This window comes from Stenella coeruleoalba, assembly GCF_951394435.1.
Source record: "Stenella coeruleoalba genome assembly, chromosome: 17".
In the NCBI taxonomy this organism is placed as follows: Eukaryota; Metazoa; Chordata; class Mammalia; order Artiodactyla; family Delphinidae; genus Stenella; species Stenella coeruleoalba.
In genome coordinates, this window is record NC_137163.1 from 32,317,865 (window position 1) to 32,344,012 (window position 26,148).

Below are 26,148 nucleotides of genomic sequence, written 5' to 3' on the forward strand. Positions count from 1 at the left end.
CGCTCTGCAGCATGTGGGATTTTCCTGGACCGGGGCACAAACCTGTGTCCCCTGCACCGGCAGGAGGACTCTCAACAACTATGCCGCCAGGGAAACCCCTAAGACTATTTATTTTATAGCCTGTTCCTGTAAAACTCAAGGCAGGAACAGAAGAGAATGCATGCTGTGAGCAACTTGTTCCCAAGAGAAGCAGGAAAGAAACAGAAAGTGCTACTTACACTCAATCAATTCCTTATCCCCAAGGGCAAAGTAGAATAGCAAGTGGAGGGAAGCCAGGAATAGTATTCTAGAGCAGCATTCTCCATGTAGAAGGAACCATAGGAATAAGTAAAAAGGGTATCCTATCTACTAAAACCCTGGAACATTTAAGTCTAGAACTGTGTTAAGTTAAAGCAGCTCTACTGAACACAGGACTTCATAATTTAGGGTTCCAAATACACTTTGCTTAAACTGTTAGTTGATGAGACAATAGTAGGGAATTAGCTTTATAAAGTTCATAGGGGTGAACCAGGACAAAAGGCAAAAGAGAATGTAGCAGACACAGTTGGTTGTGTCTTTTCTTTCTTACAAATAGAATCATAATCTTATTCAGATCAACAATGTGCTTAGTCTAAAAAAACTATTTTCCAGGCGCTCTTGTGGCTAGGGGTGGTTATGTGACATAGTTCAGGCAAATAATATTTAGATAGACGTTTACTAAGTACAGCTTCTACAAAGCTAATTATTCCTAAGTAAGAGATAGACCCAACTGGCATATACATTTCATACTTTGCCCTTCCTCCTTTATGACTGGAATGTTGTCCTACTTCCTATAACTCAGCCCTCTTTTAATCATAAGTTTGAAAGCCACACACTGTGGGTAGCAGGGCAAGAAGAAAGAAAAGAAAAAAACAGAGTATAGGTCTCTGTTGATTTCCTTGAGCAGTCTATCTCCAGTCTTGTTTTTACATGAGAAAAACATAAACTCCTTTATTTAAGCATTGTACTTACGATATTTGTGTTACGTATAGCTAAACACAACGCTAACTGAGGCCAGAGAGAGACTTGTCTCTAGGAAGAAGTGTAAGGCATCCGGAGTCATTAGCTACTTGGCTCATTTCAGTGGAAAATAAACAAGTAAATAAGAGGCTACCATAGGTGAAAAGGTCTAGGAACAGAAAATAGGTGCAGGTTATCTAATGAATATAAGCCAAGGGGAGAATGATTTCAAATGACAGAGGCAGAATAGTATAGTGCAGATTTTAATTCCTTATCCAGTGGTGCACTGGAGCCAAGAGCCCATTGTAAACATTTCCTCCCAACTCTGTGTTCAGTGAAGTCACAATGGCAGCTTAAAATCAGGCATGCTGGCAATATTTACATCATGAAAATCGGCAAATGCTACAAACCGGGGTTTTTATTTTTCCCTGTGGAAAGCTGATTGTCAAATATTTACCAGCACACCACTAGTTATACCCCACTGCTCAGCTAAACAAGAACCTAGAAAAAAGTGCAATGGTTAGCCAAAGAGCTACCACTATTCATCTGAGCCTTCATTAGTGCAAAGAATATATAATAGAGAGCCTGACATTTAGCAGTTCAGTCACTGTTTGAGAAAGGAAGAGAAGAAGGGAGAATAAAAGAATTCTTTCTCAGTCATTGATAACTATAGAGTTAATGTGACCTTTCAAAAGAACTAAAAATAGGAAAACAAACTCCTCAGGTTTTAATTTAATGATACCTGAAAATCTCTGCAATTCTTTGAATATGGCATTCCACTCCCAATCCTACACTCTTTTGTTTGAATTGCATGTTGCGACAGAGTTTAAGTGTATTTATAAAATGAAAACATGTTAGAGCTTAAAAAAACCTTAGTAAGCATGATGTCCAAAGATCCAGTGGTCAGTGTAATGACAGCAGACAGGGAAAGAGGGTGTCAAAGAGCATTTAAAGTTCTCGAGTTATATAGAGAAAACTGAAAGTAGTTACCACTAGATGGCACTATATTATACAACCGAATCTACATCTTGAGATACAATAAAGAACTATTCTCATTTTTTCATTATTCTAGATTTTTACATTATGCAAAATCCCTTTACATTCTTTTATTTATTGGAGTTATGTATGTGTAATTCTTGGCACAAAAAATTTTAAATGGCACAAAAAGTAAAATACAGAAAAAAGTTAAGTAGAAACAGAAAATCAGAATCAAACTCAGGAGTGGCACAAGAGGCCAGAAATGAAAGCTGGGTGAAGATTTAGAAGGTTCGTGTACCATGCTAAGCATTTTGAGGCTTTTATCCTGTAGGCAAAGGGGAGGTCATCAGATGTTTTGTGTTAGCAAGTTAACTCAAGCAATAATCTGGTTAAACCGAGGGACAGAAGCAAGTCTAATGGCAGGGAGATCAATTGGATTATTCCAATGATTCTGGTAAGAAATTATGAGGTCCTTAACTAAGGCAGTGGAAGGAGGAATGAAACAAAATATATTTAAGAGGCTAAATCTGTGAAAGTTTTTGACAGATTTGATGCAGGAGGTAAGAAAAAAGAAACAAAAGCTGTCTATGAATTTTATTTCTTGAGGGACTGAATAAATAAGATTTAGAGCAGAAGAAAAGGAAAAAGTTTGTAGGAAAAATACATATTCTATTATCCAATGAGTAAATGTATTTCATAAATGACATTGCACAGTAAGAATCTGGCAGTGTTCCTCCATCACTGAACAGAGGAGAAGATATCCTAACTAGCCAACATGAGCACTTTTGTCTACTTGGTAGATTATATTTTATAATCAATCAAATTATTGATTTTATCATTATGTGGTAGTGGTGGTTGTTTAGCCAAACTGAGCACTGACTGTGTACCAGGTAATTTTATACGTATCCACTTTCAAGATAATCCTGTGAAGAAGGTACCATTATCATCATCCCCATTTTTCTGATGTGTAAACGGAGCACAGAGTGATTTACCTTGCCTAAAATCACACCGCTGGAAAATGGTACAGGAAGAATTTGAAACTAGTAAAAGAAAAAGTTTCCCTTACAGCCATCAGCTTGTAGCTGGCCTAGTTGCTATTGGTTAGGCTTGTATGCCCCCAGTAAATGTAAACAATTTCATAGAATATCACCATCAGACAAGAGCTTTCTGTGACTATTATGGAACAAGGCAAAAGCAATACCACTCCACAGTCAGATCTGAACAGAGATAAAACCAAAGACACTGTGCAATCAAAATGAGCAAACATTCCCCTCTCTTAGCTGCAAAGTGACTACTGCTCTTCTCCAGTAGTAGTGCTAGCACGGTTCTGTTCCTCCCACCTCCTAAATAAAAATTAAGATATTCAAACTGCCCCTGTTTTCTAACAAGCATCCAATTCAACATAGATCCCCATTTCTTTGAATGCTCTCCCAAACCACCTAATACAAACCCAAATCCTGTAACAAGCTTCCCTTGACCCCTTCTGGCAAAGATACCTCACAATTTCACAAGGTGTGTGGTCTTCCTTGTGCAGCAAATAGTAAGACCCAACTTTCTTTGACTAGAGATCTGTTCCTGGTTGTCTTTGGTTAGTGGACAACACTAGCTCTTCAGGCTCTAGGGCTTCTGCATTAAACACTATGCTGTATGTGAACACCCCTCACACATGAAAGATACATGGTATCAGGGAAACTGTCACTCTTGAAGCCAATTGAATAGCTGGCAAAACTAACAAATAAAATGAAAACTAAAAACTAATGGATTTGATTTAAAATAATAAGCACTTGCAGTTAAATGTTTAACCTATATGCCTAATTAATAATGATGCATGGGATGTTATATATTTCATTAGATTTTTTTCTGTCTTATTCCACAAGGGAACTATATACTACATTCACATTTCATTGCTTATAAAAAATGAAATATGATCACAGTTTAACAAAATAATAGGCAGAGTCAGTTTTAAACCTAGCTCTTTTAAAAAAGTTAAATGAGATAATATATATTCAGTGCTTAACACAATGCCTAGCATACAGTAAGTACTCAGTGATGAAAGGCATTGTTTTTGGATGTTTCTTCTCACTGGGAATGCAGAGATTACATAGTATAAAAAGCAAATTTTCTATCTTTACTTGAACCTAAAAGAAATGTTGAATTTTTTTTAATTTGTGAAACATATTCTCTCACATCTTTTTTTTTTTTTTTTTGCGGCACGCGGGCCTCTCACTGTTGTAGCCTCTCCCATTGCGGAGCACAGGCTCCGGACGCACAGGCTCAGCAGCCATGGCTCACGGGCCCAGCCGCTCCACGGCATGGGCACGAACCTGTGTCCCCTGCGTCGGCAGGCAGACTCTCAACCACTGCACCACCAGGGAAGCCCTCTCTCACATCTTTTACTCTACACCTAGTTTACCCTTTCCTTAAGCTCCCAAAGGCCTAACAACGATGGCCATTAACATTTACTGAATACTTATCTGCTAAATTCTATGCATAGCAATTCACTATACCATCTCATTTACTTCTAACAAACAACCCTATGAAGAAAGTTCTATTATAATACCCTTTGTGCAAATAAGTAAAACTCAGAGAGATTAAGTAAAAGAAAACAATGAGGGAGTGACAGAGCCTGAATTTGAGCCCAGTTTGTTTTACTCCAGAACCTGTAGTCTTAAGACACTCCATTCCTTTACGTGTGCAATTTAGTGAGTTGTCTCAGCTTGCCAGGGAATAAATATGAAAATGTTATTATTTTTCTCCAATCAGTGCATTCAACTATGTTCTGTTGAATCTACCTTTCTCATTCCATAATGACATCTAGAATAGCTCAAGTATAGCCACCTTCAATGATGTTGATCTGACCTACAGGAAATTCACTGTCATAGATACTACTAGAGTCCTGTGATACCAAAGTATCCTCCCCTTCTGAGCACACAGATGACTGTACTTATCTCCCTTTTGCAACGGGAGAGGCCAAGTGATTGATCCTGTCCAATGAGCTTTGACGGAAAGTGTATCATTTCTGGGCTGAGGTGGTAAAAAAAAAAAAAAAAAAAAGCCCATGCCCAATTCTCCAATGTCTCTTCTTCTGCCCAGATACTAGATAGTACAGCTGCAAGATGACGGAGTTGGTATGGCTGAACCACATGTGAAGAAATTCCTCTGGAAAGTCACCCTTATTCAGAGTACCACACTATACCATACTACACAAGACCAAGAAGTAAACATTTTTCTATGTTAAGCATTGATATTTTAGAGTTGCTTGTTACTGCTACATAACTTTGCCCATCATGAATAATACTCTTACACATTCCCTTCTACCTCACTTGGAAATACAGGCTGTTCTCTGACCATGCCCCCTACTCCCACTCCCTTTCCAATTCCCTTTTCCTCTGATGAAATAAGCACAGGTTAGATAGATCAATAACTCAACTACCTAAGTACTTAGCTAACCAGAGAATAGAATGCTATCTATCCCCTTCCTGATTAGAACCTCTAATCGCTACAAATAACTCAGAGATTCCCTTCACTTGGTTTTTGGTAGAGAGGGATAGTATATTCCTTCCCAAAGTGGTAGAAAGGGGAGGAGAAGGTCACCGCACTCCCCAACTAGGCTCCAGATTCATTATTCGAGTTGCTTTCTTCCTACTTCCCTCTTCCTGGTCTCTTTCTTATTATGCAAAGTGAAGATTCCCCTGGGGGTGATGGCTCAAGGTAGCTGCCAGTTTATCTAATATTGGAAAACCCTGAGAGAAGTGTTGGGTCCCAGTTAACTGGCGGGACTTTTGTTTAATGATGGGGTATTTAATGCTTTTTTGTTCAACATTAGGTTCAGTCTCTAATTCCAAAGCAACAGGAAAAGACCCACTTTAGTGTCTTACGTTATCGCAAGCTAGCATTTTTAGTACTAATTTAAGCTTATTCAACACTGAAAATTTCTTCAAGCCACAATTATCTATTTCAACTGTATGTTATAAAGAACCACTCAGATTGAATCCATTTATACCCATGTATAAATGACAAAAATATCCATCTAAGGGGCCTCTACTCTCCCTTCTCTGTAAGATGCATGATTCAAACTAGAAAATGAAGATCCCCTCTAGTTCTACCTTACTGCAGTCCTGTAATACTGTATACTCTATTGTTGTAAGTTATGATCCTATAATACTAACTACACTGTTATATAATTTTTACTACCCATTCAGGAGAAATACACCACGATAACTTCAGGTAATTAGGTTCTGAGTTAAGGTTAGCCCAGCTAATCTCCATGCTAATTTAATTCTCTTAATGTTACATGATAATCCAATGTTTTTCTATATACCAACATTAAAACAAATTGGAAAGTTCACTTTTTTACTTTAATATTTAAAATTGAAGCATTTTCCTTTATGATTGAATAAAGGCACAGAGGATCCAACGACTACTACCAAAATGAATATCAAATTTTTAAATATATAACACAATCTAAAGAAAGTTATCTAATTAACATTAACTAATACTTCGTAAATAATAATGTCAGCAGCAATTTTCATTTGTTCGAGGGTTTCTGTACTTCCTATTATGGGTAGGAGGTTGGCATATTTATAAACTAATATTCTCCTGGCTACATTAAAGCTGGTAAATCAAACAAACAATTAATGGAAATATTTACTTAATGTCTATCATAGCTAGTATTAGATATATGCTGTTTTTATCATAAGTAGAATCAGTGTTTTGGTTATTTAAAAATGAATGTTTTTAGACATAGCCTGAAAACTGTAAAAGGTCTTCAACTTTCTCCTTTTCTTGTGCCCAATTTTATCTCTCTTTTCAAATTGCCAGGTGAATTTGTTCCTAACAAATTACTCAGTAACAACCGAAAATTATCATGAAGCAGACATGACAACATCTGAATAACATGTTTTGGAATGCCCTCCCAATGCAAAAGTCACCGATGAGATGCAGTTTTATATTACTATGTGCCACGTTAGTCAGTTAAAACTTGTATGTAAAAATGCTTTGTAAACTGCAAAATTTATATTTTACTACTGTAATATTACCTATGACCTTCCTTCAAAATTCAAATAAAGAAAAACATTTTGGTGTACTTAATTCATTGATAAACTGCTAAAATTAGTTCCAATTCCCTACATGAGTCTATTGCTAAGGCTACACCCATACTATATATATTCTGTTTGTCACTAGCTGTGTTTCTTAGTTCTATTAGTGCTGATTCCCCTCATGAAAACCAGCTGCTGTGTCATAAGAAAAAAACCAGAATCCTGGTCTTGCTGGAAGTTGCAACCATAGTTTTACCATCAAAGTAGCCTCTTCATTCTCTAATATTGTGTTTCGGGGAGAAAAAGTCATTAGTATCCGTCCTATCTTAGAGTAAGGGAAAGGATACAGAAACTACAGTAGAAGACTAAATATCCATCTGCCTCAATATCACCTGCAGCATCTACACAGGAGAGGATAGGGAGCTACAATTCACATGTCTCTGCTCTTTTCTTGGCTCTTTACAGTGATAAATCATAAAATAATTAACGATTTTTCTAAAAGTACAATTACATTTTCATGTTTTATTTACCCTTACAGTACAATCAAGAATATAAACAGAAAATGAAGTCATAATATATATTCTGTCCCATTTTTGACATCACTGTAAATAATTTCTTTGGCTTTATTTATTTAAGACCAAACTATGTCATCTTTTTAATCTTCAGCTTTTGGGCTGGACACATGTGTATGTGTGTACATATAATACACACAGGTATACACACATATACATACACAATCAGCCTGCAGCTAGCAATTTTAAGAATATTGAAGTCAAACTATTTTCTGAGCATGAAGAAAATGAAAAAAATATACACAACTGTTAGTCACATATTTGAAAGCTAATTGTTCTACCTATGTAGAATACAACTTTTTTATTTACATTCTTTTTCTTAGATTTCTTATTCCACTCATTTCAAGGACTCCTCCCTATAACATTATCAGACTTTTTTCATATTTTATGGACATTACAAATATTATTAAATTATCAAAATTATAGGGCAACTTTACAAATAACTAGCAAAACATAATAACAACTAGCCCATAATTCTTATCAAAAATATACCAATAGAAAATTCACAACCATTTTAACAATTTTCCTGGCTCTAAAAAATATCAGTAAGAAAAATGATATATAACTATTTGACTATAACTCTGAACTTTTTATTTCCCTTTTGATCTACCGTATTACTTCATAAAGAAGAAAACTTTAAATGAATATTAAAAGAGTTGTTCACTATGCAATGCCGTTCATGCCTGAATGTAAAAATTCACATCAGGTATGACAGTAAATAATTTATAATATGAAACTATAAAGTATAATGAGAGTTTAAAATTAATTTTCCAAAACTCTGACAAAGTGAATAAATGCCTAGGATGTTCTTTAACATTTATATAAAAGTTACCAGAAGCTTGCCCCACTCAAAGACATGGCAGATTTAATATAGAAAATAATATAGTTAATGCATTTTATACTCAAGAATTAGCTGTCTTATCCAGTAGCAGGTACTGGATAAGAAAGAATGCAGGATTCTAAATATACTTCCAATAAGAAGATCATGTGCAACAGGGCAGATCCAATATATTTTAATCATTCGTATTAAAAATACATGACTTACCTACTAAACCCCAAGTCTACTTTCTTAGCTCTGCTCCCTTAGTGCAAAGTAAAATTAGAAAGTCATAGTCATGCAGAAAGAATAGGCAGCTACAAAAGATAAAAAGATCAGAATGACGGTGCCTCCAGTTTCTTCACCCTCCACCAAAAACCAGAGCATTTGGTCTTTGGCATTCATTGGAGAGCTAAAGAGGCACCAAGGAGCTACACAGGAAGATGATCCTTCCTCCCAGATAGCAGTCTCTGTAACAGGACTCCAAATGGCACACACACCAGAGGAAGTTACTGAGCCATCAATGACTTAGGGACCTCGAGTGTCAGGGAATGAGAATTTGATTGACAATTTGTTATCACTACAAAGTTTATATTACATTTTAAAATTAAATATCCATTTCATTAAAATGTTTTCTTAAAATGGGATAGTATTTTATTCTCTTCCTCTGCAAACAAGTTACAGATGCACATCTTGGAGATTTTTCATATGTAATCATGTGATTAAATAACTACATTTAAACAGTGAGTATTCCATCAGTAATATTATCTTCAAGTACAAAGAAAAATTTCTGGAAAAGTGAGTGAAAAACAATGTTAATACTTTATTAGATAAGATACTGAAAAATTTCCCAATTTTAAACTATTGCTATCTTTGCAGTATGAAATCCATTCAACATTTGAGGTTTTCTACATTCATCCTCTTTACCCAAGTTATATGTAAACACATATTTAGATCATTTTTCCTCTCAACACTTTTTCTCACTAATTACTCTATGAAATATATAGATTCCTCCTTCTCTAGCCAAAACAGCCAATTCTATATGAAAGGGTAAAACACTGAAATCAATCCTTAAGTCTCTTTATTCCAAGAAGTGCACATAATTTTTCTTTCTCCTTATGGCAGACACTGTTAGTGTCCTTCCCAGCTCCCCTTCGCCAGGCTGATGAATCCTCCCCGCAGCTGCTGTGCTATAATGACATGCACTCTCCCGCTTCAGAAAACTGCCCTCCTCAACTAACATGAGTCACCTCCTCTGGAAAGTAGCATGGCCATTTCCTCCCCAGGTATAGCCCAGAGCCAATCCCCTACTGAGATGGAGATACCAAAGTCTGCCACTCTTGCCTCAAAGGAGAAAACACTGTCTTGTGATTAACTCAAGATCCAAGCCCCCAAACATACACCTTCCCATGCATACACATAACCAGGCTAAGGAAGGCTAGGCCAAGACAAGGCTTTACCTGAGACCACAGCCCTCTTCAGCTCTTTTCCCTTCCCTAGCCTGCTTCTATCACCTCCTTAAAGGTTTTTCTGGAAGAACAGTTCCTTAATATATCATACACACAGAAATCCCTATCTCAGTCTCTGCTTCTAATGAACTTGACCTAAGACAATTAATACCAGGAGTGAACCTAGGAGAGACTCTAAGAAAGATTCTGGATTTGGCTCACTCGCTGGCTAACGGGAAATGAGTAACCTATTATTGGTGTAAGTGCAATACTGATGGTCCCCGACATGCAATGGTAATGAAGTTGTAAAGATTTTCACCTGTAGTGAATTGGAATGGATTATAGGTAGAAGGGGATACATTGGATCGTGCAATATCTCTGTCATTTGAGGAGTATGAGAGAAAGAGTAATTGTAAGGAATGAAATTGGATGGCTAGTGCTGAATGCCAGTCAGATGCATTGAAAATAAAAAATGACAAGCTCAGGGCAGCCAGTCACCAATATAAAGCAAAGTGTGAGAGTCAGAGGGCCTCCCCAGCCTCATTTAAAGGGTCCTCTTCCATTAAAGCCAGAAGAAAGACAGAACTGAAGACTAGCTCAGAATTTAATTACAAGAGTGCAAGAATTTCAGAAAAGTCTAAATTCTCAGCCTAGGCAAATTGTCTATGTCAAAGTGAGGGCCCTGACAGGGCAGCAATGGGAACATGAGACTTGAGATGGGACTCCCTAAGTAGTTTCACAAGAGGTCGCTGAAACTCAGATTCCCTGAATCCTTTAGGCCTATGGAAGTGACCTACCCTCCCCACCTCCACTTATTGGAAGATGGAGCACCCCCTTGATTGAAGACTATGCAGAAGCCTCAAGTGAGGTAGGGGCCTTCCAGCACTGTGCTGGCTTCCCTCGGGATCTGCCACCTGATCAGAAAGGGTCAAATTTTAATAGAACCCAACTGAGAAAGTGCTGGCCTTGCTAAGGATAAAAAGAGATTATATCTCAAAACCAAACCTAGCTAACACATTCCAATAGGAACTGGGAGAGTACGACTGGCAGTGAATCCTAGAAGTGCAGAGTCAAAGAGGGTAAAATATAAAGCTAGATAAGAGAATTTAGATAAGACAGGATTTTAACTCTGGCAATGGCCACAGCAGATGGTATTAATATGCAACTAGATTGCTCCTAAAAGCTTAAAAGTGATGATTTACATTAAATGAAAAAGAGATGCCAGTACTGCCCTGGAAAATTGTTGAGGGAGGGAGCAAAAAACTTAGTGAAGTGTGTATGATGGAATAGTTCTGCTATATAAGACTGGAAAATGTACTGGCTGACTATGTTCCTCAGGAGAACTTGGAGAACATTCCACTTACCAACTTGGTACAAAAATACACTGGTAAGGGGGACATGAACATAGCTGATGAGCTAGTGGTGGCCATCCTCTACAGGCCCAGGCTAAGAGTAGAAGATGCTATTAGAAAACTGGGCTCCCTAGTGTCAATGGGGATGATGGGAAAGGGGAATATCCAGACCTTTTGAGGGGTGGATACATGATCCACATGGACACTAATATCCAGGGACCTAAAGCACCATCATAACCCACCCCCCACCAATTAAAGAAGGGGCATGTAGTGTCAGATAATAAATGAAGTCCCAGCCCATGTCTGCCTCACAGTGGACCCAGCCGGGGGTTATTTACCTGATTCCCAAATGTATCATCAGAATGGATATACTCAGCAATTGGCAGAAACATAAGATTGGTTTTTTAACCTGGAGAGCACCTGTAACCTCACCACCACCGTCAAGATAGTAAGTGAAAAACAATTTGCATTCTGAGGGAAATGTCAGTGACTAGGGCCACTCTCAAAGATGTAAATGGTGATTCATTGGTGGTCCCGGTAATCTGCCCATTTAGCTTACCAGTCTGGCCTTTGCTAATCCAAATGGACCATGGAAGATGATGATATACTACTGTAAACATCACCAAGCAGTAGCCCCAGATGCAACCATGCTGTGCCAACCATGGTATCTTTACCAGAATTGATGAACACAATATTGAATAAGTGATGTGTTGTTATTCATTTGGTGAAACTATTTTTCCACCATCAGAAAGAAGGATTAGATGCAATTCACATGCACATAGGCCAAACAACTGTATATATTCAGACTTACCCCAAGGTTATGTTAATTCTCCTTCTCTCTGATATAATATAGTCAGAAGGAAACTTACTTACTAAATACATGTTCCACAGAAATCACTTTGGCCAACTACTTTGATAACACCATGTTAACTGGACCAGAACAGCAACCTGAGGGTAATGTACATGCATTCCAGAAGAGGAGGTGACAGAGAAACCTCAAAAGTTTAAGTTTTTAGGATTTCAAGGGTATGGAACATTCCAGAACATCTCCAACATAAAGGAATGTTGATTGCACCTTGGACCTCCAAACACTAAGAAAAAAGTCTAAAATTTGTTAGAACCCTTTGAGTTTTGAAGGTGGCATTTTCTGTACTTGAGAATACTGCTCTGACCCTTTCTGGCAGAGAAAAAAAGGGCTGCTTAGTGTGAGTAGGGCCCAGAGCAAAAAAAAAAAAAAGATCTGCAGTGGATCCAGGCTGCTATACAATCCCATAGAACCCATGGTACTAGAGATACCTGTGGTCGAAAAAGAAGCCATGTGGAGTCTCTGGAAGTCTCCCGATAGGAGAACTGCAACACAAACACACAGGATTCTAGAATAAGGCCATGCTATCAAAGCAGAGAACCACTCAAAAAACTGCTTCTGTCATGCTACTGGGTCCCAGAGGAGATGGAACATCTGACCTTGGGGTATCAAGTGACCGTACATCCAGAAGAGCCCATCATGAGACCAGCAAACCATAAAGTCGGACAGGCTCAGCAGCATCCCATAAAAAAATGAAAGCAATTCATCTCGGATTAGGGTTGAGCAGGTCCAGAGGGAACAAGTAAGTTGCCCAAACAGGTGGCCCAGGCTACCAAGCGTCAATGCTTCCCCTGAAGTTCATATCCACTTACAATCAGCTGAAGAGGAAAGAAAAAAGGTTGAGCTTGGATAACGAATGGGCCAGCTCTGTACGTGAGTATAAGCTAAAAATGGAGTGCTGCTGGACCTCAGATTCAAGGTTGCCCCGAAGAGCAGTGATGAGCGGCAACCCTCTCAACAGGCAGAGCTTATCCACTTTGTGTGATGAGAAGAAAACAGATGGACTGATGGATAGTGGTGAATAGCTTAGCTGATGGATCAGGGGCCAGAACAGAAGCAAGACTGAAAGATGTGAGACAAGGAGTTCCAATAAAGAGATATGTAGATGGAACTATGAGAGTGAGCTAAAGGTATCTGGACCTTTGTACTGCACATTACATGTACCAGAGAAAAACTGCTACAAAAGACGCATTAAATAACCAAGTAGACCAACGAATTGGCCAGCCTCTGTCCTCACCAACCCCACCCAACTCCGTAAGTGAAATAAAGGCATGGTGGCAGATATGTAAGCTATGCATGTACCCAACAGCATATTCCATTCTTACCATGATTGATAAAACTCCTTCATCTGCTGAATGTCTGACCTGTCAAGGACAGAATGCCTGCAATATGATTCCATTCTTCAAAGAGAACAACTGGACGTTTGGTAATAAATTGGCCGCACTGGACACTTTACACCCTATAAGGGCCTATAATTCGTTCAAACAGGCATTCAGGTATGGGTTTGCCTTTCCTGCCCAAAATGCCTCAGCAAGTACCACTGTACTATGAGAGTCAGTCTATGTAGCAGGCAAGTCACTTAGACCAAAAGAAGTGGGGGGAAAAGGGGAGTTGATAAGTATCAATTATGGCCATAGGGTCAACTGCAGTGGTAGGAGAGAGCCCTCCTATAAATTTTTACAGAAACTGTGAATACAGATTCCTGGAGGACTTGTGCCTGAATGGACTAAACTTAATTGTCAGAGGCAATTGTCTCCAAATGGTGAAAGGGATACAATAAAGTACACATTGTTGGTGGCTTGCCCAAATCCCCTTTGTCAGGTCAGTGCACCCATCTTCCAGCTGCTGTTGAGTGTTGGCAGCTAACAGCTCACAGCTACCCTTGCTCACCAAAGAAATGCCCCCAAATGATGACAGCCATCTCACCCAGGAGGGTACCCTCATCCAAGAGATAGCACTCAACCAATGAGGGACTGAGAGAGGAGTACGTAGATAGGAGGAACAACTCTGAGGAATGATTCATGCTCAAGAGACCCCCACCCCAATGGCTAGACTTAACCTGAGACCACATCCTTGACTAGTTCTCCCCATCCCACTTCACTCATTCCCTTATAGTTTTTTTCTTAAAGAACCTCACTCAATAAAGTCTATGCACCTGCATTCCTGTCAGGCTCTGTTTCTAGACAACTTGCACCAAGATATCCTCTTTTTCGTTTTCTAACTCTTGGCATAAATTCTACTGAACTGGACTTTTTACATGCAAGACAGCAAGAAGAAAGTAGACTTCAAGATTAATATTAATTAAATACCAATATTCTGACTTCTAGTCCTCAAGCCCCAGATTCCATACAAACTAAAAAAGGAAGTGAGAGAGTCAGTCATCTGCAAGTGACTTTTCAGTTAGAGCAGAATCAAGGTGGAACCAAAAGCCTAGTGTAAGAATGGTTCTTTTAAACATACGTTTTCCTTGTAGTGCGTTAACATGTCACAGTGTAAGTTCTCCAAGGATAGAGGCCTTGGATACTGTCTTTTTCACCAACTTCCCCCCCAGTGCCTATAGGGCACTTGGAAAATTGTAGGTACTTAAGAAATATCAGTAAAATGAAGTACTTGATAGCTGCCTTTGTTTAAAACAGATGCTTTTTACCTTGTTGGAGGGAGAAAATTATGAATACCTGGTGCCCCAGAAAAGGACTTAGCAAAAGTTAATACCGATAGCAGGGTCAAGGTTCCAGATTAAAATTAAAGAATATGGCTAAGTTTTGTCTAAGGTTGTGCAAATCTCCACAAAGGTAGAAAAGCAGAGAAAAAAGAATCTGCACAGAAAAGGTTGTGGAAGAAAAAAGCCAGGTAACATTTCTAACAGTGCATAAGACACCAAATTAGGAAAAACAGGAAAAGAAGCAAATCAGTAGATGATAAACTACTGAGAAAGCATCAAAAACATAAAAACTTTGAGATGAAGGGCAGGTAACATTTATCTCACTTGATTTGATCAAATCCTTCTACTACTCCTGCTATAATGGAACCATATTTGGGGCCCAGGGATGTCTCAATCCAGTTAAAACCTGGAAAATGATTATCAAACATCCTTGCAAAGGCTATGAATTCCTTTCTATGACCTCTCTTGCTCTTTCTTGCATTTGTTTTATTCTGCAGTCTGTATATTCAGATTGGAATTATCTACCTATTCCTCTTTTACTTAACTAACCATTATGTTTCCTTCTGGCCAGAATTATTCCACTGATGACAACATGCTAGCAGCATATGAGTGCATGCCATAGTAGAAATGTCTGAATTAGGAACAGTGTCTTAATCCAATCTGACTGGAGTCTTTTTAAAAGAAATCTGGACACACCAAGAGACACCAGGAATGCATGCTCACAGAGGAAAGACAATGTGAGGTCACAGCAAGAAAGTGGCCATCTGCAAGCCCAGGAAGGAGGCCTCAGGAGAAACCAAACCTACAGACACCTTGATCTTGGACTTCTAGCCTCCAGACTGTGAGAAAAAAATGTCTGTTTTTTAAGCCACTCAGTCTGTGGTACTTTGTTATGGCAGGCCTAGCAAACTAATGTAGATGTGTACACGGGTATTTTTAGTATTTTAAAAATCTATTTAATAACCAATGAAATTAAAAGTAGGACAATATAAAAGCAACCAAAGCCAATTATGAAAAGCAATTTTATATGTTCATTTGGAAATGTAATTAGCTTAACCTTTTAGGAAAGCAATTCAGCAGTAAGAGGAGTCTTAAGAAAAGTTGATAGCTTTTCACCCAGTAATTGGACTTCAGGGAATCTTTCAGAGTGAAATCCTGAATAGAGAAAAAGGTGTAATTAATAATAATAATTAACATGGGCTTCCCTGGTAGCACAGTGGTTAGGAATCCGCCTGCCAATGCAGGGGACACGAGTTCGAACCCTGGTCCGGGAAGATCCCACATGCCGCAGAGCAACTAAACCCATGTGCTACAACTACTGAGTCTGTGCTCTAGAGCCCACAAGCCACAACTACTGAGCCTGCTCGCCACAACTACTGAAGCCCATGCACCTAGAGCCCGTGCTCTGCAACAAGAGAAGTCACCACACTAAGAAGCCCGTGCACCACAACAAAAAGTAGCCCCTGCTTGCTGTAACTAGAGAAAGCCCACACGCAGCAATGAAGACCCAATGCAGCCAAAAATAAATAAATAAAATAAATTTAAAAATAATAATAATTACCATTACTATTATTATTTACTTAGTGTTTATTATTTGCCAGGCCATGTTCTAAATGCTTTACATATTTTAGCTCATTTAATTTTCATAAAATTTGTCATCTTGTTTATTTTTTAGTTATATTTTAAATTATAAAACCCAAAGCATTTGCTGTTAATATTTTGGTATATTTTCTTCATTTGTTTTTTCTATGCTTTTTTCTTATTTGTAAAACAAAAACAAAAACCACATCTATATTCTTTTTTCATTTGACATGGGTGAAGTCAAAAAGCATTATTCTGTTACTAAATAACTGAAAGTATAAAGGAAGTCAACAGAAAACTGGGAGTTTGCTTTTTGTGCAAGATTTTACGAACCCACACAAAATGAAGTTAAGCTTTATTTCTTTGAATACCCTAATTTCATACATTTTTAGCTTTGTTTTTGTTTATTTTTTCACTTCAATTATAGCTGCACTAGAAGTAATGCTAGTATCGGATAAGTATCAGACATAAAGTTATTTCTTAATGCCAATCCTCAAATGTCTACAGATGTATAATCAAGTGTAACCACAAATAGGATTCAAACAAATTTGGTGAAAGCAGTTTGAGAATTTTAAACAGATGCTAAGAAACATCCGAACCATCTGTAAGATTCGATGGAGGAAGATACCAGCTGACTAGCTTAACAAGGCTCACCTGCGTTTCTGCACTAGCGACAATGAGATAGGGCACTGCCAGGCTGTGAGGACTGAAAATCTTACTCTGATTCATTTGCTTGCATCTTATTGCTGATAATGGACATGCACACTGACAGAAAACTGACAAGTCTAGTTTTTACAGTGTTTTACAATAAACATCCAAATAAAAAAAGATAATTCATAAAGTAACATCAGGTAGGAGAGAAAGAAGTTTTAAAATAAAACCTATTCTTCAGAGGTAATAAGAAAGAAGGCAGCAATTTCAAATGTGGAAACAAGTTTTACAGATTTAGCATTTATTGCTTCAGATAAAAATAAGATAAAAATCCAGAAGAAATCCATTTCCCAATAGAGGTGTGTGCAGAGGAGAGGGAAATTGTGATAACTAATTAATTGAGAATAAATTAAATAATTCCCAAGCGACAGCATTAAGGACCTAGATGAGCTTCATTTAATAATGCTACTGACAACACAGTTTTTCTCAGCAATCTGGAGACTTTATCCATAAAAATGCTAGAACTTTTTTTTCTTTAAGGCCTGCTCTACACCCACTGCTGCTTCCAATTTCAAAGGTCTTCTCTTACTGATGTAGGAAAGTTTTATACCTTGCTTTGGTAGAAAAAAAGAAAGAAGGAAGGGGAAGGAAGAAGGGAGGGAGGGAGGAAGGAAGAAATGGATGGGGGGAGGAAGAAAACTTCTAGTATGTGCACACTCATTTAAAATACATTAATTCTATGACTGTTTTCCTCAAATTAACAAGTGCACCTCCTGGAGATAGCTATGTTTAAAATTGTTCAACTTTTTCTATTAAAGTTTTACTCTTGAATTGTTTCGTTCCCACTTATGAATGCATTGAACTACCATTGTCTAAAAAACTTGTAAGAAAACACTTTGGTATTACCTCAAAGTTGAACATAAAAATGCAATATATCTAAGAGAAACTCCTGAGGGAGAGGGAGAAGATGGCGGAAGAGTAAGATGCGGAGATCACCTTCCTCCCCACAGATACACCAGAAATACATCTACACGTGGAACAACTCCTACAGAACACCTACTGAACGCTAGCAAAAGACCTCAGACCTCCCAAAAGGCAAGAAACTCCCCACGTACCTGGGTAGGGCAAAAGAAAAAAGAATAAACAGAGACAAAAGAATAGGGACGGGACCTGTACCAGTGGGAGGGAGCTACGAAGGAGGAAAGGTATCCACATACTAGGAAGCCCCTTCGCGGACGGAGACTGCGGGTGGCAGAAGGGGGAAGCTTCGGAGCCACGGAGGAGAGCACAGCAACAGGGGAGTAGAGGGCAAAGCATAGAGATTCCCGCACAGAGGATCGGTGCCTACCGGCACTCACCAGTCCGAGAGGCTTGTCTGCTCACTCGCCGGGGCGGGCGGGGCTGCGAGCTGAGGCTCGGTCTTCGGTTCAGAGCGCAGGGAGAGGACTGGGGCTGGCGGCGTGAGCACAGCCTGAAAGGGTTAGTGTGACACGGCTAGCCGGGAGGGAGTCCAGGGAAAACTCTGGACCTGCCGAAGGGGCAAGAGACTTTTTCTTCCCTCTTTGTTTCCTGGTGCGCGAGGAGAGGGGACTAAGAGCGCTGCTTAAAGGAGCTCCAGAGACGCGCGCGAGCCGTGGCTAAAAGCGGACCCCAGAGACCGGCATGAGACGCTAAGGCTGCTGCTGCCGCCACCAAGAAGCCTGTGTGCGAGCACAGGTCACTATCCACACTCCTCTTCCGGGGAGCCTGTGCAGCCCGCCAATGCCAGGGTCCCGGGATCCAGGAACAAGTTCCCCGGGAGAACGCACGGCAAGCCTCAGGCTGGTGCAACATCATGCGGGCCTCTGCCGCCGCAGGCTCGCCCCGCATCCGCACCCCTCCCTCCCCCCGGCCTGAGTGACCTAGAGCCCCCGAGTCAGCGGCTCCTTTAACCCCGTCCTGTCTGAGCGAAGAACAGACGCCCTCTGGCGACCTACACGCAGAGGCGGGGCCAAATCCAAAGTTGGAGCCCCCGGGAGCTGTGCAAACAAAGAAGAGAAAGGGGAATTTCTCCCAGCAGCCTCAGAAGCAGCGGATTAAATGTCCACAATCAACTTGCTGTACCCTGATTCTGTGGAATACCTGAATAGACAACGAATCATCCCAAATTGAGGAGGTGGACTTTGAGAGCAAGATTTATGATTTTTTCCCCTTTTCCTCTTTTTGTGAGTGTGTATGTGTATGCTTCTGTGTGAGATTTTGTCTGTATAGCTTTGCTTTCACCATTTGTCCTACGGTCCCATCCGTCCGTGTTTTTTTTTTACTTAAAAAAATTTTTTTCCTTAATAATTATTTTTTATTTTAATAACTTTATTTTCTCTTACTTTATTTTACCGTTTCTCTCTCTCTCCCCCCCCCCTTTCTTTCTACTTTTTCTCCCTTTTATTCTGAGCCGGGTGGATGAAAGGCTCTTGGTGCTGCAGCCTGGAGTCAGTGCTGTGCCTCTGACGTGGGAGAGCCAACTTCAGGACACTGGTCCACAAGAGACCTCCCAGCTCCACATAATATCAAACGGCGAAAATCTCCCAGAGATCTCCATCTCGACACCAGCACCCAGCTTCACTCAACGACCAGCAAGCTACAGTGCTGGACACCCCATGCCAAACAACTAGCAAGACAGGAACAAAACCCCACCCATCAGCAGAGAGGCTGCCTAAAATCATAATAAGGCCACAGACACCCAAAAACACACCACCAAACGTGGACCTGCCGACCAGAAAGACAAAATCCAGCCTCTTCCACCAGGACACAGGCACTAGTCCCCTCCACCAGGAAGCCTACACAACCCACTGAAACAACTTTAGCCACTGGGGACAGACACCAAAAACAATGGGAACTACGAACCTGCAGCCTGCAAAAAGGAGACCCCAAACACAGTAAGATAAGCAAAATGAGAAGACAGAAAAACACACAGCAGATGAAGGAGCAAGATAAAAACCCAGCAGACCTAACAAATGAAGAGGAAATAGGCAGTCTACCTGAAAAAGAATTCAGAATAATGATAGTAAAGATGATCCAAAACCTTGGAAATAGAATAGACAAAATGCAAGAAACATTTAACAAGGACCTAGAAGAACTAAAGATGAAACAATCAATGATGAACAACACAATAAATGAACTTAAAAATACTCTAGAAGGGATCAATAGCAGAATAACTGAGGCAGAAGAACAGATAAGTGACCTGGAAGATAAAATAGGGGAAATAACTGCTGCAGAGCAGAATAAAGAAAAAAGAATGAAAAGAACTGAGGACAGTCTCAGAGACCTCTGGGACAACATTAAACACACCAACATTCGAATTATAGGGGTCCAGAAGAAGAAGAGAAAAAGAAAGGGACGGAGAAAATATTTGAAAAGATTATAGTTGAAAACTTCCCTAATATGGGAAAGGAAATAGTTAATCAAGTCCAGGAAGAACAGAGAGTCCCATACAGGATAAATCCAAGGAGAAATACGCCAAGACGCATATTAATCAAACTGTCAAAACTTAAATACAAAGAAAACATATTAAAAGCAGCAAGGGAAAAACAACACATAACACACAAGGGAAACCCCATATGGTTAACAGCTGATCTTTCAGCAGAAACTCTGCAAGCCAGAAGGGACTGGCAGGACACATTTAAAGTGATGAAGGAGAAAAACCTACAACCAAAATTACTCTACCCAGCAAGGATCTCATTCAGATTTGATGGAGAAATTAAAACCTTTACAGATAAACAAAAGCTGAGAGAGTTCAGCACCACCAAACCAGCTTTACAACAAATGCTAAAGGAACTTCTCTAGGCAACAAACACAAGAGAAGGAAGAGACCTACAATAACAAACCCAAAACAATTAAGAAAATGGGAATAGGAACATACATATCAATAATCACCTTAAATGTAAGTGGATTAAATGCTCCCACCAAAAGACACAGACTGGCTGAATGGATACAAAAACAAGACCCATGTATTTGCTGTCTACAAGAGACCCACTTCACACCTAGAGACACATACAGACTGAAAGTAAGGGGATGGAAAAATATCTCATGCAAATGGAAACCAAAAGAAAGCTGGAGTAGCAATTCTCATATCAGAGAAAATAGACTTAAAATAAAGAATATTAGAAGAGACAAAGAAGGACACTACATAATGATCAAGGGATCGATCCAAGAAGAAGATATAACAATTGTAAATATTTATGCACCCAACATAGGAGCACCTCAATACATAACGAATCCAAACATCCATAAAAGGGGAAATCGACAGTAACACATTCATACTAGGGGACTTTAATACCCCACTTTCACCAATGGACAGATCATCCAAAATGAAAATAAATAAGGAAACACAAGCTTTAAATGATACATTAAACAAGATGGACTTAATTGATATTTATAGGACATTCCATCCGAAAACAACAGAATACACATTTTTCTCAAATGCTCATGGAACATTCTCCAGGATAGATCATATCTTGGGTCACAAATCAAGCCTTGGTAAATTTAAGAAAATTGAAACTGTATCAAGTATCTTTTTCGAAAACAACGCTATGAGACTAGGTATCAATTACATGAAAAGATCTGTAAAAAATACAAACACATGGAGGCTAAACAATACACTACTTAATAACGAAGTGATCACTGAAGAAATCAAAGAGGAAATCAAAAATTACCTAGAAACAAATGACAATGGAGACACGACGATCCAAAACGTATGGGATGCAGCAAAAGCAGTTCTAACAGGGAAGTTTATAGCAATACAATCCTACCTTAAGAAACAGGAAACATCTCGAATAAACAACCTAACCTTGCACCTAAAGCAATTAGAGAAAGAAGAACAAAAAATCCCCAAACTTAGCAGAAGGAAAGAAATCATAAAAATCAGATCAGAAATAAATGAACAAGAAATGAAGGAAACGATAGCAAAGATCAATAAAACTAAAAGCTGGTTCTTTGAGAAGATAAACAAAATTGATAAACCATTAGCCAGACTCATTAAGAAAAAAAGGGAGGACTCAAATCAATAGAATTAGAAATGAAAAAGGAGAAGTAACAACTGACACTGCAGAAATACAAAACATCATGAGAGATTACTACAAGCAACTCTATGCCAATAAAATGGACAACCTGGAAGAAATGGACAGATTCTTAGAAATGTACAACCTGCCAAGACTGAATCAGGAAGAAATAGAAAATATGAACAGACCAATCACAAGCACTGAAACTGAAACTGTGATTAAAAATCTTCCAACAAACAAAAGCCCAGGACCAGATGTCTTCACGTGCGAATTCTATCAAACATTTAGAAAAGAGCTAACACCTATCCTTCTCAACCTCTTCCAAAGTATAGCAGAGGGAGGAACACTCCCAAACTCATTCTACGAGGCCACCGTCACCTTGATACCAAAACCAGACAAGGATGTCACAGAGAAAGAAAACTACAGGTCAATATCACTGATGAACATAGATGCAAAAATCCTCAACAAAATACTAGCAAACAGAATCCAACAGCACATTAAAAGGATCATACACCATGATCAAGTGGGGTTTATTCCAGGAATGCAAGGATTCTATAATATATGCAAATCAATCAATGTGATAAACCATATTAACAAATTGAAGGAGAAAAACCATATGATCATCTCAATAGATGCAGAGAAAGCTTTTGACAAAATTCAACACCCATTTATGTTAAAAACCCTGCAGAAAGTACGCACAGAGGGAACTTTCCTCAACATAATAAAGGCAGTATATGACAAGCCCACAGCCAACATTGTCCTCAATGGTGAAAAACTGAAAGCACTTCCACTAAGATCAGGAACAAGACAAGGTTGCCCACTCTCACCACTCTTATTCAACATAGTTTTGGAAGTTTTAGCCACAGCAATCAGAGAAGAAAAGGAAATAAAAGGAATCCAAATCGGAAAAGAAGAAGTAAAACTGTCACTGTTTGCAGATGACATGATACTATACATAGAGAATCCTAAAGATGCTACCAAAAAACTACTAGAGGTAATCAAAGAATTTCGTAAAGTAGCAGGATACAAAATTAATGCACAGAAATCTCTGGCATCCCTATACACTAATGACGAAAAATCTGAAAGTGAAATCAAGAAAACACTCCCATTTTCCATTGCAACAAAAAGAATAAAATACCTAGGAATAAACCTACCTAAGGAGACAAAAGACCCGTATGCAGAAAATTATAAGACACTGATGAAAGAAATTAAAGATGATACAAATAGATGGAGAGATATACCATGTTCTCAGATTGGAAGAATCAACACTGTGAAAATGACTCTACTACCCAAACCAATCTACAGATTCAATGCAATCCCTATCAAACTACCCACTGGCATTTTTCACAGAACTAGAACAAAAAATTTCACAATTTGTATGGAAACACAAAAGACCCCGAATAGCCAAAGCAATCTTGAGAACGAAAAATGGAGCTGGAGGAATCAGGCTCCTTGACTTCAGACTATACTACAAAGCTACAGTAATCAAGACAGTATGGTACTGGCACAAAAACAGAAAGATAGATCAATGGAACAGGATAGAAAGCCCAGAGATAAACCCACACACATATGGTCACCTTATCTTTGATAAAGGAGGCAGGAATGTACAGTGGAGAAAGGACAGCCTCTTCAATAAGTGGTGCTGGGAAAACTGTACAGGTACATGTAAAAGTATGAGATTAGAACACTCCCTAACACCATACACAAAAATAAGCTCAAAATGGATTAAAGACCTAAATGTAAGGCCAGAAACTATCACACTCTTAGAGGAAAACATAGGCAGAACACTCTATGACATAAATCACAGCAAGATCCTTTTTGACCCACCTCCTAGAGAGATGGAAATAAAAACAAAAATAAACAAATGGGACCTAATGAAACTTCAAAGCTTTTGCACAGCAAAGGAAACTATAAACAAGACCAGAAGACAATCCTCAGAATGGGAGAAAATATTTGCAAATGAAGCAACTGACAAAGGATTAATCTCCAAAATTTACAAGCAGCTCATGCAGCTCAATAACAGAAAAACAAACAACCCAATGCAAAAATGGGCAGAAGACATAAATAGACATTTCTCCAAAGAAGATATACAGATTGCCAACAAACACATGAAAGAATGCTCAACATCATTAATCATTAGACAAATGCAAGTCAAAACTACAGTGAGATATCATCTCACACCGGTCAGAGTGGCCATCATCAAAAAGTCTAGAAACAATAAATGCTGGAGAGGATGTCGAGAAAAGGGAACACTCTTGCACTGCTGGTGGGAATGTGAATTGGTACAGCTACTATGGAGAACAATATGGAGGTTCCTTAAAAAACTACAAATAGAACTACCATATGACACAGCAATCCCACTACTGGGCATATACCGTGAGAAAACCATAATTCAAAAACAGTCATGTACCAAAATGTTCATTGCCTCTCTATTTACAATAGCCAGGAGATGGAAACAACCTAAGTGTCCATCATCGGATGAATGGATAAAGAAGATGTGGCACATATATACAATGGACTATTACTCAACCATAAAAAGAAAAGAAATTGAGTTATTTGTAGTGAGGTGGATGGACCTAGAGTCTGTCATACAGAGTGAAGTAAGTTATAAAGAGAAAGACAAATACCGTATGCTAACACATATATATGGAATCTAAGGGAAAAAAATGTCATGAAGAACCTAGGGGTAAGACGGGAATAAAGACACAGACCTACTAGAGAATGGACTTGAGGATATGGGGAGGGGCAAGGGTAAGCTGTGACAAAGTGAGAGAGAGGCATGGACATATATACAGTACCAAACGTAAAATAGATAGCTAGTGGGAAGCAGCCGCATAGCACAGGGAGATCAGTTCGGTGCTTTGTGACCACCGAGATGGGTGGAATAGGGAGGGTGGGAGGGAGGGAGACGCAAGAGGGAAGAGATATGGGAACATATGTATATGTATAACTGATTCACTTTGTTATAAAGCAGAAACTAACACACCATTGTAAAGCAATTATACTTCAATAATGATGTAATATATATATAAAGAAAAAAAAGAAAAAAAGAGAAACTCCTACACACGTACTATAAGAGATGTTCATAGCAGCGTTTTTCACAATAGCGAAGTTTAGAAACAATCCAAATACCCATCAGTGGAAGAGTGAGTTAAAAATTGTGATAAAGTAACACTATGAAATATCATACAGCAGTCAAAATAAATGAACTACCACAACCCATATTAGTATGATGCAATGTAAAATTACATGAAAAAAATACCTTTATATGATGAAAAAAACACTAATGCTTTTTAAGAATACATACATATTAATCTATCTATAGATATATATGAAATCTATTTAAAAAGAAACCTAAGGAATGATGAACATGGGTTCTATATAATAACTGCCACAAACTGAAGAAGTCAAGGAAATGGGATGAGATAAAGATAAGGTTAGATTTAAATTATTGCCAAGGTTCCAGCTCTTGTTTGAGATGGAAGGTTCATGGGTGCTTATTAAATTATTATAAAATAATTAACAGATTCCTGAGTAGCTAGTGTAAGGTTTTCCTTCTTGCCATAAACTGTATAACTGGGCAGAATAGATTACACAATCACTTTAGGGCACTGGACATGACACAGATTGAAATTCTAAGAAAGGAAAACCATTTAAGGTAAGCTTCAGTCTAGCTTTCTGGCTGGAAACAATTCCACAACTAGAGCATGAGGAATTGAAGCCCAGGCATAGAGCACAGTACTTACTAAGCATATGAAACAATCTGGTGTTAAAAACAGAGATATCAGGCTTACTAATGCAGTGGTAATTCGTGATGTAGGTTACTAGAGAGAAGGGAGCTAAGAGAAGAAACTCTAGAAACAGAGTTTTTACTCAGGTTCCTACCCAAATCCTAAACTGTACTTTAAGCAGGCTTTCAGGAGCCTGGGAGATCACACCTATTAAGGGCTGAGAGATGAACCCAAGGCATCCAGTTGAGACACCAGAAAATTCAGGTATTAAGAGTAAGAAACCATACCCTAGAAGTAAGAGCAGTACCCCATGACAAAGAAAAAAGGAATGAGTACTGTCCAAAGCCAAAAACCGAGCTTTGACAAGACCAAGGTGATCCTCTTTAATTTTACTCCCTGACAAGATTTTTTTAAAAAGTATTCTTTAGATGAAAACAT

The 26,148-nt window shown here is 38.7% G+C and overlaps 1 protein-coding gene across 37 annotated transcripts in view; it reads right to left on the reverse strand.

Moving 5' to 3' along the window:
* Positions 1 to 26,148, reverse strand: part of RIMS2 (regulating synaptic membrane exocytosis 2) — a gene marked incomplete at its 5' end in the record, with an annotated part of 603,587 nt that overhangs the window by 286,236 nt on the left and 291,203 nt on the right. The window contains one exon of one of the 37 annotated variants that reach the window (XM_079901298.1): positions 18,302 to 18,699. The exons of the other annotated variants lie outside the window; for them this stretch is intronic. Of the gene's footprint in view, positions 1 to 18,301; positions 18,700 to 26,148 lie in introns of those variants that run through there. 37 annotated transcript variants of the gene reach the window in all.